Below are 17284 nucleotides of genomic sequence, written 5' to 3' on the forward strand. Positions count from 1 at the left end.
TATCTGGAATAATACAGTTTTCAATATTGCAAATCAAAGAGCAAGTTTGGACATCCCATTCATCTCTCTCTCCTTTTTGCTCTATCTTATTTTGCATCTCCCACACTCCATCTTTGTCTCTGTCTCTCATGTTTACTGAACTAAAACAGTTTTTTGCTGTATTTTTTATTTTTATTTTTGTAAATATGGATTCTATGAATAAAATCACATTTATGCTCTTAGCTTTCTACTATTGTAAATAAACTTTTTCTCAAGAGTTATCCAAGGACCAGAAATCTATTGAACTTTGCAATAAAAAAATATAAAACTCACATTCTTAAGACATGGGAATGTCAACGAGTACAAAGCCAAACAGATAAGGGAAAAACAACACTACTCGCCCAATTCACATGTCTCACCCTTGAATTTGTTAAAAGACCAGGTTCAATCGTCATCAGATGCAATTGTTTCTCTAGTTATAACAGTAGACCTTGTAATATATATGAATTGTTGTATGCGAGTGATGTATGGGGTGGCCCATTCTGTAGTCCATGGTTCTCGGTATCTGTCCCAGTTTGTTGCTATAGGGGGAATTGGATGACTTGGCTTCAAGAATACCTGCACAAAGATGTAAATATATATAGATAAGGACATATTTATAAAATAAACAACTTATATTCAGATTATAAAATACCTGCACAAAATGACGATTGATGAATCCGATAGCGATCTCTCTACGATCTGATAGTGGCAATGGTCTTGATCTAAGAGGTAAGAATGTTAGACATTGTACATTAGATAGGTGCACAAGTACAACATCATAACATGATGCAATAATATGGCCCATGTCAGGCATAGTCATCCACCGATCAAAATTTGCATCAAGTCCAAAGTACGTCAATGAGTGCTTTAGCTCATAGATCCTATTTTCAGACCCATAAAGTGCTGAATAGTGAACTGAATAAGACTCAAGCTCATTCAATAAATCTCTTCTTACTTGTACCCATCCATCCTCACCATAACCTAATAATGCTGCAATAGCTCTGTACCCACAATGTCTATCTGCTGCCACATCTTTTACATGATGGATGTATGACCTTAATGCTTGTGGAAATGCATCAACAAACTCAACTGGCTTATGTAGCGGGGTGTGATACACCTACACACATGTATATAGTTAGTTATAAAATTAGTATAGACGTGCAGATTATATCATCTTGCTATGATAAATATATAAATATATTATACTCACCCTCAACTTCGGTCGCCTCTTTTGTTTTGCACTCACTTTAGGAGGAAGACCACTAAGACTACATCCATCCAACCTAGGTGAATCTACAACCTCAAATAAGGATGGATCACGACGAGTAGATTTATCCATCTTCTTACCTAGCCTAACTCGAGTCTTGGTATTCACAAATGGTTCCACAAGTGAAGTAGTTTGTGGTGCTACTAATTCCATAAATTTTCTTTTAAGAATCATTTGTGTAGTTGCATCAGACTTCATCCAACGCCTATGAAATAACTTCATCTCTGCATCATAGGAACACTCCGAAGTTTTTCTTTTAAGTGCAGATGTCATGTCAAGTTGCCTCCAATGAGGATCAATGCACTCAAGTGGAATAGGTTTACCATCTTTCTTGTACTTTACAATCTCATGAGCACATGGTAACCCATGAGCTAGTCGTAACACACAGCCACACGCCTCAGAGTTAATTCCATAATTGTTAGCTAGCTTGGTCTCCTCGAGTACCATATATAGTGCACTAATTGAGACAAAACCACGAAGTTCCTCAAAATCTGGACTTCTAAAATCATGATGCACTACTATCAAACTTTTCTCGAACGAAGCCTTAATTTCAGTGTGTTGCAACTCAAGTAAAGCGTGTATATTTTCCCATGTTGTGGCAAATGTTCCTTGGCTTGTTCCAAGTTGTCTTTTTAATCTTGCATGTGAAATTTCAGCCCTGTTGAAGTAAAAGTATAGTAATATTAAAACAATTTGTATATATAGTAATATGATTCAAATAAAGTAAAAATATATAATTGAAATCTATAAATCAAATAAAGTAAAATCAAAGATTATTTATCAATTTTGCATCTATAAATAAAATAAAGTAATAAATATAATTGGCATTACCTATTTGAAGTTGTATTCCCAAAATGCATGCATTTATCTATCCATGTGGCAACAAACCTGTCCTTATATGGGTTCAACCAAGTATCTATTACATATTTAAGTAAATCTGGTTACTTACTAAACTCACTGAGTAGTTCTCTTGCCTCCCTTTTGAAATCGACTTCGGTTGGTGATGCAACCATTGAATTCCATTTAACCAAAAACCTATTGCAATCATCCTTACTTTCACATTCAACTTTGCATTTGGCTAGCACATTCTTATTAATATGCCATTTAGATAACAAATGCTTAGCTGTACCAAACACTGCATCAATGGCTTTCATTAAAGCCAATTCTCTATCTGTGACAATAACATTGGGCATAACTATTTCATCCATCAATCCCCGTAGTACACTTAAGGCCCATACATAATTATCTTCTTGTTCCGAAGAAAGATAGATGAAACCAACACAAAATGTCATATTGGTAGACGTAACTCTAACAATTTCTAACAATGGCATGCGATACCTATTGGTCTTATAGGTACAATCCATTATCAAAGTACGTGGAAATGCACGTAACAAGTCCAAAACAAGTCCAAAATAATATTTGTCTTTGGGCAACTCCTATGCCACTCAATGTAATTATGCTCAAATAACTTACTCATCAATTGTTGCATTTGGGATCTTCCAGCTTTCTCCAATAGCCTCCAACGTTGACGTGCATTATATATCGTTCTAAGTGTGGATGAATTATGATAATCTCTTCGCTTTAGCGTAGTCAAAATTTCCTTTGGTAGTACCAAACTTTTTGACATATCAAGTAACAATGATGTCTCCTCAAACGATAATCTACCAGCAAATGAATGACCCTCCAAATGCGCAGCTGCTATATGATTATGCACTCCAGTAACCACTATCAGCATCCAATGATCATCTATTTCTAGCTTTTTACCCTTTAATTGAAAAAGGCATCCACATTTTTTCGATCCTGCATGTCTTCTATCCTCATCTTTTATATCTTTTTTGGGAATTCGCTTTTTATATTCTCCATACCTCTCACAACCCAAAGTAACTCTTGGCTTCTTATTTCCTTTTCCACCTTGATCAGATCTTAAGGTCACAATAACAAAACCATTCGCCCTTCCAACTTCACGAGCCCATTATATTAATTCTTCTCTACTGTTAAATATCTGCATATCACCAATTTCACATTATACATAAGTTTACAAGAGTGTAAGAAAAAAAAATTACTTATTTCAATCAAACTTAACTGTAGACACCAAATTTTGAATTCTTGTGTTTACACTAACCTCATTCGTGGTAAATTCACTAGTACAATCCACTATTTGTTCAAAGTCCACGTTACTACAACCAGAATATTCATCTCCCTGAAAAAAGAAAACAATAAACAATAGTAAGAATATATCTCCCTAGAACAGGGCCTAAATCGTAGTAATACAGCAGTAAAGTATCACAAAATTTAATGATAAAGGCTGCTCAGCAGGCAAAAGATGACCAGCCCTTAAAACCAAAAGTTGGCTCACGCTCCCCAATTTTTGAACATACCCAGCAACCTCTTTGCCCACCTTCCCATCTGCTTTAGCTCACACTCCTCAATAGCTGTAAGTCTCCCTCTTTCTCAAATATTAGTTCAACCTATTTTCCTGAAATATGATTCAAAAAGTAATAAAATTGTGTTTGATTGTTTTTCAAACTTTTTGGTTAGCATACCAGAAAGTTTAGAACGTGGGCAAAGAGATTGCTAACCAGCCCTTGAAACCAAAACTTGCTCATCACATCTTCATGCAAAATATCCCCCACCAACGACCCATTAACCCCCAAAGCCTTCTTCACCAAATCGTTGAATTGTTTATTCATCCCCGAGTTTTCAGACTTTTAATTGGTTTAATAAAAAAAATCAGAGTCCAAGAAATACTCATCTCCCAATGCTTTAAGTAATCCTAAAGATCTTAGAAATTCTGTTCAAATAGGATTAACTTACCTTTTCGCCAAAATCGTGCTCTTCAACATCCATTATGTTGTTTTCTTCTTCATAAACAATTTGATTGAATGAATAGAAAAGAGAAGAAAAATATTTGAGAATTGAGTTTTGAGCACTGAAAAGCCTTCTTCACCTTCTCATGAGCAAGGAGTCGTTTTCTTGTATTTTTTTTTCTCTCTATCAAACGATAGGGTTACTTGAGAACTGAGAAGTCTGCATTTTTTTTTTCCTCTTTTTTTTCCTTAAGTCCTTTTAAGTCATTTTACAATAGGGTTAAATTTGTCTTTAAAAGTTTAAAGATAAGGTGGGTGGGAAAATATGATAGGTGGGTGGAAATAGCAGCATTCTTAACAAATTAGGTGCTTATGGCCCATAATGATTTTGGTATATTAATTACGTTTCCCTTTTTTTTTCTTCTTTTAATTGCATCCATGAATTCTATTAATTGCATCCATGATTTTGTATATTAACACTTATATTTAGTCAGGTACATTAGAAAATTCTACCTATATATAGTGCTTCAGGGTATTTGGGTGGTTGTGAAAGGTCGAGTCACGGGGCACCGACAACGGAGAGTGCGCATATGTCGACCGAACATCCGGTTAGTCAAAGTAGTGACTATAATGGTGTTGACATTAATGTACCAAAGAAAGAAGATGTTATGGGGAAAGAGTTTAAAACGATAGAATTAGCAGAAGAGTAGTATATGAGTTATGCAAAGGGCATTGGATTTAGCATGAGAAAAGACAAAATTGATTTGTAATTCGGAAGGGAAAGTAAGTAGTAGGCGGTGGTATTGCTTTAAAGAATGTTTGAGAAAAGAGAAGTTCAATGATCTACTGGATATGATTCGGCAACCAAAGCCAATTACAAGAGAGAATTGGGCCTGCCCATTTTTGGGTGGGTTATGAGAAGAAACCTGATACTTACTCTGTATTACGAATTTTGAACCACATCACAATCATGAACTAGTTACTCCGCTTCAATCTCCATATCTCCGATGTAACCGTGTTCTTTGAAATTGCGATTTAGCACAAGTAGTGGGAATGCGAAGAGCATTGGTCTAAACATGTCATACATATGAGTATATGGTCGACCAATGTGGCGGGTATTTAAATGTTGGTTTTCAAATAAAGGATCTGTAAAATAAGTTGGATGCATCATGCAGGGAAATTTTGCTCGACAATGACACAGAAGCCGCACTCTCTTACTTGACAGCAAAAGAAGTAATGGATCCATAATTCTTTTGTAAGTTTAGTGTTGACGAGGAAAATAGGTTTGGTAATTTGTTTTGGAGGGACTCCACTTCACCTTTGGATTACATTGCCTATGGCGACGTCCTTATATTTGACAGTATGTACAAAACAATTATGTATGACAAGCCCCTAGTGTTGTTTGTCAGTTCCAACAACTATCGTTCTACTATAATGTTTGGTTGCTTATTATTGTATGACGAGACATTTGAAACTTACAAGTGGTTATTAGAAACATTCATGACATCCATGAAAGATAATAAGCCAATATCAATATTGACGGATGGCGATGAGGCGATGCATAAAGCCATTGATGATGTGTTTCCCATGTCTAACCATTAGTTGTGCTCATGGTATGTGTCAAGGAATGCATAGAATAACTTGAAGGATGATGAACTGCTAAGAGATTTTCAGGCATGTATTTGGGAACCATTTGCGTTGGACAAGTTTGAGAAGAAATAAGAGGTTTTGAGAGAAAGAGCTAGTACTCCGAAACAAAAAGAATGGTTGGAAATGATGTATGCAAAAGGAGACTCATGGGCTAAATCATGTCTTAGAGGAAAGTTTTTCGGTGATATGACCTCTTCCTCATCTTCTTCATGCTCTTGTGGTACCAAAATGTTGGTCTTTCCTTTTCGAACTATGTCATGTTTAAATTTTGTGCGAAACTCCTACATATAGTCAAAAATTTGACATATATAAATAATCAATTTTGTTCAATTTTAGTTAGCACACGGGTGATGATGGTTTGTATTGCGGAAGTTAACATATTATTACAAATTGCAAAATTGAACATCTTATAAATCGAATGGGGCAATGGAGGGAACAAACTTACATGTCCTGCATTATCATCTAAGACGTCTTGACCAATATCTTCACTTGCAATGGTTGTCCCCTTGGTGTTCTTCAATATCTCATATTACAATATAACATCGTTCATGTTCATTCACGGTCTCTTATTTCAATATAACATCGGTGACATTCTTTAATTTTATGAAATCACTATGAAATGAAGTTGAACTAACTCACAATCTCTTGTCATATGTGCCTGATCTCTATGCTTGCTTCCAATAAAGTTGAAAATAGTAGGGCATTCAACCCAGCATTCAGCTCCAAAATCTTGGTTGCAGCTTGAGCAGTTACCTACATTCAGGCACATGCAATTATAACAATCACCACTGGAAACCATCAATTACGAATAAATTATTCCATGGAAACTACTTATATGTGTTACACCATCAGGCAATGGTAGATCAGCGCTATCTTGTCCACGGGGTATCCGCACCAGTTTACTTCCATTATCGGAGGACCAACTTGGTATTCGCACTGACCATGCCTAAGGAAAGATGTTTTCAACCTTTGTATTCACACCTTTAGGAGTTGTTCGTTGTCCTTCATGTGGAATTGAGGTATCATGTTAGTTTTTAGAAGAAAAAAAAAATCAATTTAATGCAGGAAGTGTAAGTACATAACTTGTGTTCAATGTAGAACCAATTGTTTCACGTAAGTCCTCATAGTGCCAGTACCTTATATACTCATCTCTGCACTAGGCATAGTCAGATGAATTTTCAAGCTATTCCGAAGTTGGGTACCCATTAAGTGCTTCCTCGACTTCTGACTCATCAGTGAGCCTATAATCGGAAAGCATTGTTCTCGGTGGAATTTTGGGTACTCGAGGTTCTGTGCTGCCTAAGCTTTGCATTGCGACTCGCTCTCCCAAATACCAGGAAAAACTAGATTGTCCCTCTAGTAGGATTCATTTACGGGTTGTCGGCATGGTATTTTTGACTTCTTCCGGCATCTCAGCTTTATCAGTCCCCCATAGGTTCCAATTTACCTGCAATACAAATTGGTTACCTTTGCATATGGTACATTTTTTTGGTAATAAAATCTTGGTTCAAGAGTCAATGCTTTATACCTAATCATTTATTAGATGTTGCATCATGACTCTACAATGTACCAACTGACTGTGCAAGTCTCGCTTTGCTTTTGCACCTAATCATTTCAATGCACGGGGCCATGTGTTCAAGATCCCACTGGGCCTTGCTAAAGCCAACGGCTTTAGGTACTCTCAGGCCCATACCAGCACAAAACAACTATATTAATTAGCAATTTAAGCAAAAAAGTATGTTGCACTTTGGGGACATAGAATTCGATGACCCTAACCTTCCAATACCCGCCCATGCTTGAGGACCTACCCCTAGAAGAAGAATCCATTGATCTATACAAGCAAGCCAAAGCCACATTGACCCAATTGTAATTACCAATGTCTGAGACTATTTCCAGACTGTGGGCATAGTGCATACTCACGTATTAGCTCTTGTCATTTATGAATGAGGAGCCAATCATGCACAGTATAAATGCCCTTGCAATTTGGTCGGCTTCTTTATCATCTTTAGGAATCTTCTTCCAGTACGGGGTAGAAAGGCTTTTGTACGACACTCTCCTTTCACCCGCTAATAGGTCCGCAATTGGTTTCCCAAACAATTTAACCAGCTTGTTCTTATTTTTGTAAATCTCCAAGTCGTACTTTAATTGCTTCCCACCAACACGCAATCTTGTGATTGCTGCAAAGTCCGTGGGGTTCATCGTCATCTCTCCAACTTCATCGAAGTGGAATGTGTGGGTAGTGTCCTACCATTTCTCAGCTAAGGCCACAAGTAATGGCATATCCCTTTTCTTTCCATGCCCCAACATTGACAAAAAGGGTAAAAAGCCAGCTTGTTCGACCTTCACTTTCACAGTGTCGTGCATTGTTGTGTTATACCATGTAGCACACTTGTCATTGTTTCCACACCCTCTTATTTGTTTTAAAGTAAGCTGCATAAAACACAAAACATCATTCATCTCAATTTGATTGTCACCCACTTAATTACAATTTATTCCAAAGTGAGAAATGTGAATTGTAAAATAAAATAAGAATACCTTGAAGGAGATATGTTCCTCCAATTCCACGTGAAGCAAGGGTGAACAAGGATTTTGGTCCTTCGGTATGAACACACATACACCGAACACCCCACTACCCATATGACCCGAGAATCGATTTGTTGGCTTCAGTTCTTTCGAGCTTGAGGTAGCCACAGAAGACTTACTTTTCGTAGGCTTTGCAAGTGCAGTTTTCCGCGGCCGGGAACCTTCTTTAGATGCTTCAACCTCAAAAGACTTTTTCTTGGTCCTCATTGCCGCTTGAAATATCCTTTAACCTTAATACAGTAACAATAACTTTGATAAACATGTTCATACTAGAAATTAGTTTATCATTGAAACAATTGGTACATAATTTTTTTAGGCAAGCAGAGCATACATTGTTAATGATTGTATATTGGGATTATGCATGAATTACCAATATTAGATAAGTATGTCACATTATATATCATGCCATTATTTAAGAATTTTTTTTTCCTTTTCAGAGAGAAAGCTACACCTAACATTGTGTGCTTTGTTTCATCGAGCGACAGTATCTAATTACCCATCTAAACCATCAAATATTTTCATTGGAGATTAAATGTCACAAAGTCTAAAACTGCAGCCTACCATTTCAAACTTTGAACTAGAGAGATTCCATTCCAAGCTATTTACCCAATTAATAAGCAGTATAGTCATTTCATTAATTAATAACAGCAAGAACAAATTGTCCAAGACAAAAAAAAAAAGAAGCATAACAAAAATAGTCAAAGCAGCACTAAAATCTAAATGACCTACGTCTATTTGTAGCCCATCAATCCAAAACTACCAAACAAAACACACACAAAGTCATCTTCCCCACGAAAATGAGTCACAAGAGCAAACTTCCTAATCCAAAGAACTAAAGAACTGATTAAAGGCACTTTTTAGTTTGCCTAACTTGATTTGAAAATTATGATCCATTAAAGTTGGTAATTTTGAATATTAGGTTAAGATTATGCTTTCATACTTTAGTATTCAAGGAGTTGACATTCACATAGACCTTTCAGCCTTGGACCTGGAAAAAAAATGCACTCAAAGGAAGAATGGTAGGGTTTTGTAGCTAACAACATTTGACAATTCGAGAAGACTAGGGTTTTATCCAAATTGAGGAACAAATTATAGCCAGTACAAATGTCTATACAAGGCCAACAACAAGACCCTTGAATCGCTGATTTAGCATCCCAAATTCCATCTACCCAGACAAAAATAATTACAATATCAAAAAGGAACCCCAAACTGAGGAACACTAAACCTCATAAAAATAAATTTGTTACAAACCCAAACACCCTTAGGATTTTTCCTCATGTAAATCCTCATGTGCACATTTAGAAGCATAACTGAATGAATAGGATCGAAGTTGTTACCCTTGACGTAGAGTTTGCGACCCAAAGGACAAGGGTTTAGGGGTGAGAATGGCAGTAGAGAGAGAGAGAGAGAGAGAGAGAGAGAGAGAGAGCGAGAACTGCGAGTGAAGAAAGAGACGGGTGAATTCAGCAAGAGAGTGACAAACCAAGCAGTTCCAATTTCAGTTTTTGAAAATTTTCGGGCTAGTTCTTCACGGGTTCGTGGGCTTTAAGGAGGAGTAATAGTTCAAAATTAACAACGGAGCCCCATAGTATAGTGTTTGGCTTGGGGTGAAAAATGAATTGGGTTTGGGCTTGGGCTTCTGGGTTAAAATATGAATTGGGTTTGGGCTTTAGGGGTACAATTGAAGTGGGTTTGGGTTTCAGTTTGAATTGGATTAGGCTTTACGGTTAAAATTGAATTGGGTTTGGGCTTTAGGGTTAAAATTAAATTAGGTTAGGCTTTACAGTTCAAATTGAATTCGGTTTGGGCTTTAGGGATCGTATGAATTCAGTTTGGGCTTTAGGGTTAAAATTGAATTGGGTTGGGCTTTAGAGTTAAAATTGAATTCTGGTTTGGGTTTTAGGGTTAAAATTGAATTGGGTCTGGGCTTTATGGTTAAAATTGATTTGGGTTGGGCTTTAGGGATCGTATGAATTCGGTTTGGGCTTTATGGTTAAAATAAAAGGTTTAAAGGGTTTAGGTTTAGGGTTTACAGTTAAAATTGAATTTGGTTGGGCTTTAGGGATCGTATGAAATGGGCAAACAGTAATCTACTTGTCAACGAAAACATAACATCTTATTTTTTAATCACACTTGAAAATTGCAAACATGATATTTCTCAACTAAAACATTACAACACTCTAATCCCTGAACTTATAGTTCCCATCATCCGAGTCATCCGTGGACTACCATTTTTCAACTTCCTTTCAACGCATAAAGAGTTTGTCAGTGTAGCAATCCCTGCACCATTCTATCTTTTAAGGGTGTGCACTTGCAAACAAGGGACATGGTGGCTTTGGAGGCGGGAGAGTCAAAGACCGGTAAGCTTGAACATTGTCCGAATTTATAGAAAAAGATCCTTGCAGACAAGGGGACACACCAAGTGTCTCCATTTATTTGAGAAGGGTGCAACTAATTACAACAATGGCACACTCCTTTTCATATGGGAATCGATAATGTCCACCTGTCTCATGCTCTATGGGTCTCTCTAGTATAGTGATGTTTAATATTGAGTCATGTAAATAAAACATAACTTATGTAGAGTACTTACCATGAGAGCATAGGCCAATCCATTTACTGCTCCTCGATCCAAAGAGTTATACAAGCTCGCCCATGTGGTTGCACCCATTTCGGCCCAATGAGCAAAAGTATTGCTTACTTTATGATTCCATGGAAATACAAATCCATCCTTCAACAACTAATAAACTACGTCAATTCATCTAGAGCTTGGTTGAGCAACAATCTCACCCCTCAGTAAACCCCTTTGCTAGGTGTAACAAATTTGGTTGTTTGCCACATAAAAATGGAACAAATTTTTTAGATAAGAAGCACATTGTTGAAAGTAAATATAGTTCTGACGACCACATTGTACATAATTGGAATTAATTTACCACACACCAAGTATCTCCATTTATAGAAGGATATTTGATGAGTACAAGGGTGCTGGGGGTCAAGGAACTATGGGATAAAGTGAAGTTTTGGGCGTCCTTAAGAGTATCTGTCAGTTTTGTCTTTAAGGAGTGGCAAATCCGATTTTTATGAGAGACTTGGTTGTTTTGGTGAAGTAATTTGACCTCTATCATTTTTGTTTGATCGATGACTTCTAAACTCTATAGGTTGGTATAATTTAATATAGTTCATGTTTGGTTTTTGCTTTCTAGATTTCTTATCCACTTACATGTTTCTTTACTACTCATTTTGAATATATAAAGTTTCTATTCAAAAAAACACAATTGTGGTCATGACCAACACATTTGGTTTTCATTGGATATAGGTGCGATCGGCAATCTTGTAACATATTTATGTTGTCATTGGATATAAGTGTAATAGACAATTTTATTTCACAAAGTTTTATCCCTTATTGAATATTAGAAAGTTTGGGAGGACTAAGGAACCTGGTATTACGAATTAGGTTTTTGAGGTCAAAGACATGGGAACCTGGCCTTTTACCATTCATAATAGAGTTTTACTTGATCTTGATGATAAAATAAGTAGTATGTTTTGGTCAAGTCCCCTGAAAGATGAAGTTCATTTCCTCTCAGTCGAAAGGCACACAATTTCCATATATAACCTTTTTACTAAGAAATTTGGTTGCTTCTAAAGTGACTTGCTTAATTGATCTATGGTTGATGTGATTTGTTTTGCATGTCTTTTATAAATAAATAAAAATTAGGACTTGTTACTAAGAAATTTGGTTGCTTATATTATACTGATGGTTTCAACACCTAGTACTGGGTTGTTTGCTCATATCAAGTTAAGTGTATAAAATAGTATGGTACAGTTGTCTGTAGTCAAAGATTTCATGGTTAATTAGCATAGTTAGTTGAATTAAATGTTACAATTATATCAAGCTAAGTAGGAGCATCAACTTATTCGTTTAATATTGATCTATTTTCCTCATTTAATTTCAACTATAAGATTTCTCTCTACTCTTAGTTGCTTTTAAGATGTCTGACTATGGCTTATTAGGAACATCAACTTCTATGTTGCAAGATGTATTTAAGAAAGTGGATGAAGGTAAATTCTTCAATTTACCCAAACGACAGAGAATAAAGTTGGGAGATAAACGTAAAGAAAGTTTAAGACATATCATACAAGAAGAGAATGGGAGGAATATGGCTAGGACAAAACATTTATTGGTAGTTGTGCAAGAAGTTCTTCAAAAGCATATAGAGATGCTTTTGAATGAAGCAATTATGACGTAAGTCTCTAATGCAACTACCCCACCCCAAAGTCCACTTCCATCACCCATGTTCTCCGAGAAAGAGCAAACGTCTCTCCCGGACATTAATCTTCTGAAAATAAAAAAATAAAAAACATTGCCAAAAATCTTTACTTTTGTGGCGGAAATCCAACAAGTTTGCCTTAAGATAGAAAGTTCAAAGCCAATAGTCCAACTCCTATTTTGAACATTAGAAGATCCTTAAAAATCATGATTCCATTGAAATTTTTTTCAAATTGGTGATGCTTTTGTGTCACAAATGTTTCTACTTTCCAAGTTAATTTAAAGGATGACACATTTGGTTACCACTTCTATATATTTCTTACCAAAAAGAATCTTACCTGCCTTACTTCAATGCGGGAACTTACAATAACTTGTATCATTTGATATGTAAGGTAAACCAACATTACATGATATTTCCTCAGGTATAATTGTATTATACTTTTCTTCCAGCAACTTGACGAATAAGCTTGGGCTGACTTAAAGAGAGGATGGATAAAGTTGTCCTTGTGTATGAGTTCGGGAACTAGGCCCCAAGAGTGTTTTGAAAGGTTCATAGAACCTTAGAAAACAGTTTGGTTCCTTTCATCAATAAATCAAACGATTGTGAACGATTAGAAATATTTTGGCTTGACTTGAGAAACTTCTGGCATAGGAGCATAGCATTCATGAGTTTTGCATAAGAGAGAGAAGGGGAGAGGGAATTTTGGGAGGATTTGTTGAGGTAAACAAGGAAAAGACGAAGGTGGAAGAATGGGTGGCTTGAGCAAATCTTCCAGCTGCTTGACGAAAGCTTCGTCACACTCTTGAATGTTTTGCCATAAGAGAAAAGGGGAAGAAATGGAAGAATATAGCTCAAAGTTGAAGGGTTCCAGTAGTGAGAGGGGATGCTTGCTCTCTCTGGATGTGCTTATGGGAGAGAGAGAAAGAAGATGGAAGAACACAACTTGAAATTGAAGCTTCTACCAATGTGTAAGGATGTTGCTTGCTTTGGATGAGTTGTTTCGCTGGGTAGAAGGTGTCTCATTTTATAGGCGTTGGAAGCCCCCAATTTTATCAAGTCTTCTTCTCCATTTTTCTTCACTTTCTTCCATTCAATCCTCTTTGGTGAAATCCCCTCAACCCAAGCACATAGGAGTAGAGCTTTTTGGGGTTCCTAGAATTTCTTGTTGCTGGACTCCTCCATCTAGGTGAGACGCCTCTTGCTTTTCCTTCTTGTTTTCCCACCAGAGCTTGCAGAGGAAAGAATGAGTATGGGTGCTGATCCAAAAGGTGATTTACTTCCATTAGCACATGGGTTTGCTTGGTTTTTACGATAGTTTGGCTTCGATCTGGTTTTAACAGGGATGTGGGATATTTTCAAAGATGCTGGATATTTATAAGGTGTTGGGTTGGACTATTTTCTAAGGTGTTGGTTTGTTGGTGTTCTATTTCTAGTGGTCTGTGAGTTTACTTTGATTTCGTCAAGCTGCTGGAAGCAGCCTATTTGCTTCATTTTTTTTTACAAGGTGCTAGATGTTTTGGCTGATGTGAGATTTTCAAAAGTGTTACAGGCCATTGGATATTTTCCTAAGGTATTGGGTTTTCTTTCTCATACTTACCCATATGTTTGGGCTCAAGAAATGGGCCTGAGTTTTTCCCTAGCAGCCCAAAACTTCCACTCCTTGGACCATCAATGGGCCTTGTGAATTCTCGCAACCATCCATACCACAACCCGCTCAATAAGCCTAGGCATTCGCGTGGCTTGGGCCCACTTAAGCTTGTAGCGTGGCTTGCTGCTAAGATAAAGGTTTTCCGCTTGGTGTTGCATGTTATTATAATGGGCTATGGCTGGTCCAAATGACACTCGACGGGATATTAAGGGCGAGTTCATAGAGCCAATACATTTTACAGGCTTGTTACGACCTTTCTGCGTGGCTTGTTAAGTATTTACTTGGGGTGGCACATGTGCAAGCACATATGATGAACTCTTGCATACCCAAGTTAGATGTCGTACTGGGCTAGAAATATATTTAGGCCCAGCCTTGAATTTTTTGGGACTCAACAACAACTTATGAGTTCTAGTTTGACATGTGAATAAGACTTCCATCCTAGAAATCGTAGTTTGATCGTGTTAAGTGTACTTATCTCTCTAAGCACCTAACATACTTATCTTAGTGTCTCTACACCTAATGACTTGAGACTAGTCATTCTCTCAATCGAGCATATATAGTGTGTACCAGTCTTTGTAGATGATCAATGCCCAATTGATAATCCTATGATCGGAAATATTTAGGAAATGATGTGGAAGTATGATAGGTCTCCTTATATCCAATCTCATTGCATAGCTCTCATTTATTTTATATTTCAAGGACTATTGTTTTACTGTTATGATTATAGACCAAATATCATGGTTGAATACAATGATCTTGCCCATAAATAATGGTGAAAATATTCAAAAAGTAACATTACATGTTTTTCTTTAGGCATATTTTCAACAAAAATGCATTTAGAAATTACTTCAAAGAGTTGTTTAAACTTGGGACTACTGTAATTAAGGTGGACTCTTAGGTTGCATCCAGGCCAAGATAAATAGTGCTCATAATAACAAGTTGTTGTTCCCTTCTCTGTGGATGAGGTTAAGATGGCAGTCATGCAACTTGGTTCCTTTAAAGCTCTAAGCCTTGATAGATTCCCTAACTTGTTCTATCACCCCATTTGGGAGACATTCCAAACGTCCATTAATGATATGGTGGCTTTTTTTTTCTTTGTGAATGACAATATGAAGTCCCCGAACTGCACTAATATTGTGCCAATCCTAAATGTTCCAAATTCGAAAATAGTAGCTCAATTTCGCCATATTAGTCTGTGCAACATTTTTTACAAGATATTGTCTAAGCTCATGGCCTACTCTCCTTTGCAACCTTATTAGCCATCATTAAAATGCTTTTGTCCTAGACAAAAAAAAAAAATCCAAGACAATATTCTTTAGCACATGAGGCATTTCACTACCTTTGATTAAAGAAGTCCAAAAAAGTTTGTGAATTAGGATTGAAGCTAGGTTTGGCTTTGACTGTTGGTGGGTTGCTTTGGTCACGTGCAATATGTGAGGACGATCTCCTTTTCTATGATTTTGAATAGTGCTCCTTGGTACTCATTTACCACTTTGTGGGGCTTCATGCTTTCAACAAGGCCTTTCCTGCCAAGCAGTGCTGGAGGATTGTATGCAACCCCAATGCCCTTTGGGTCCTGTTTTGGGGTGGTGCAAATTCACCCAACCCAGCGCTTTTTGAAAACGCAAACAGCTAGGTTTGGAGCTGGAAAGAGATTCGCGTCGGGTTTGGAGTTGAAAATCACGGCCGAGTTTTTAAGACAACCGGGTTTTTGAAGGTCTTGGAGCTGCGGCCGATTTACAATCACACACGGCTGGAATTGGAGTTGAGGAGTTGCGATGGGGTGTGGAGTTGTAGAGCAGTGGGATTGGGATTGTGAGCTTAGCGGCCGAGGTTGTTGAAATGTGCGGCCAGATTTATGGAGAATTACAGTTGGGCTTTGGTGGCTGGAGTCTTGTGAGATGCGGCGAAGAAGACTAGGTTGTGCTTGAAAGCTGTCGAATGTGTCCAAAGGAAGTGCGGCTGGGTTTTTGGGCAAAGGAGTTGCGGCAAGGTTTTTGGGCACATGAGTTGCGGCTAGGTTTTTGGGCAAAGTAGTTGCAATTGAGTCGTTCTGGTTTGGAGTGTTAGAATTTTTGTGGCTGGAGTGTTTAGGTTTGGGGAGGTTTTCACAGCTACCTACTATATATATATATATATTAATAAACGAATATAAAGATTAAATGAGGTTCCTCAGCGGACCAATTTTGGAACTCTAGGAATTCAAAGGTCATGAAGGGCATCCACATACCATTCCAATGAAATGGAGGTTCAAGCCCAAGACACCAATTCAAGCTCAAAATTTTCGAAGGATTATATGCGTGTGGTGGAGGCCTCACAAGGAAAGAAATCAAGGAGGTTAATGACGATTCAGAATTTTCCAAAACGAGAGAAAATCAAGCAACCATAATATTTTCGCCGACGTGATCCACGGATTTAGGGGGGCCTCGAAAGGAAAGAAATTTTAAAAGAGCTGACATTTGGCTATTCAATGGCCAGCCCATGGGCCAACTGATGCCCTATATAAACATCACCAAACGAAGGCAGAAGACACAACATCAGACAAACAAACTTACTTTCGTCTTGCACTTTTCTTTTCCTAGACTTAGGATTTTACTTTTCAAGCATCTAGTGTAGTGAGTTCTTCCTTTTTTAGTGTAATTTCAAATTCTTGTTCAATTTATATTTTCTTGTAATTTAAATTCAAGTTTATTTTCATTGTTTTGCTTTTCATTGTTATCGCATTTCAATTAAGTTTAATTTCAAGTTTATTTTATTTTATCGTTCTTATCGCTTTTATTTCGTTCTTGCTTTATTTATTGCCCCACACTCAAGCCCAAATTCGTGGCTTGGTGGTGGCACACCCTGCACTCAAAAGAAGTTGGCCGCCTCGGTAGAAAAGAGGGAAACAAGTCCAAATTCTTTAGGCCCGATATTTCCTTGATTGCTGTTTATTGAAAGCAATGAAAAGGGCTAGTGGACGTGGGACAACCTTCTATTGGGTCGAGAAATCATTGAGTAGGGATCTCTCTAGCAAATTGGGAATGAAAGACAAGTGGAGGTA

General features: G+C 37.2%; 1 pseudogene; it reads right to left on the reverse strand.

Annotated features, from left to right (window-relative positions):
• Nucleotides 1-423: 423 nt before the first annotated feature.
• On the reverse strand, nucleotides 424-4135 carry LOC148920480 (PKS-NRPS hybrid synthetase cheA-like; annotated as a pseudogene).
• Between the last annotated feature and the right edge of the window lie 13149 nt (nucleotides 4136-17284).

The sequence above is a fragment of the Prunus mume genome, linkage group LG2 (assembly GCF_029339155.1).
Source record: "Prunus mume cultivar Tortuosa linkage group LG2, ASM2933915v1, whole genome shotgun sequence".
NCBI classification, from domain to species: Eukaryota; Viridiplantae; Streptophyta; class Magnoliopsida; order Rosales; family Rosaceae; genus Prunus; species Prunus mume.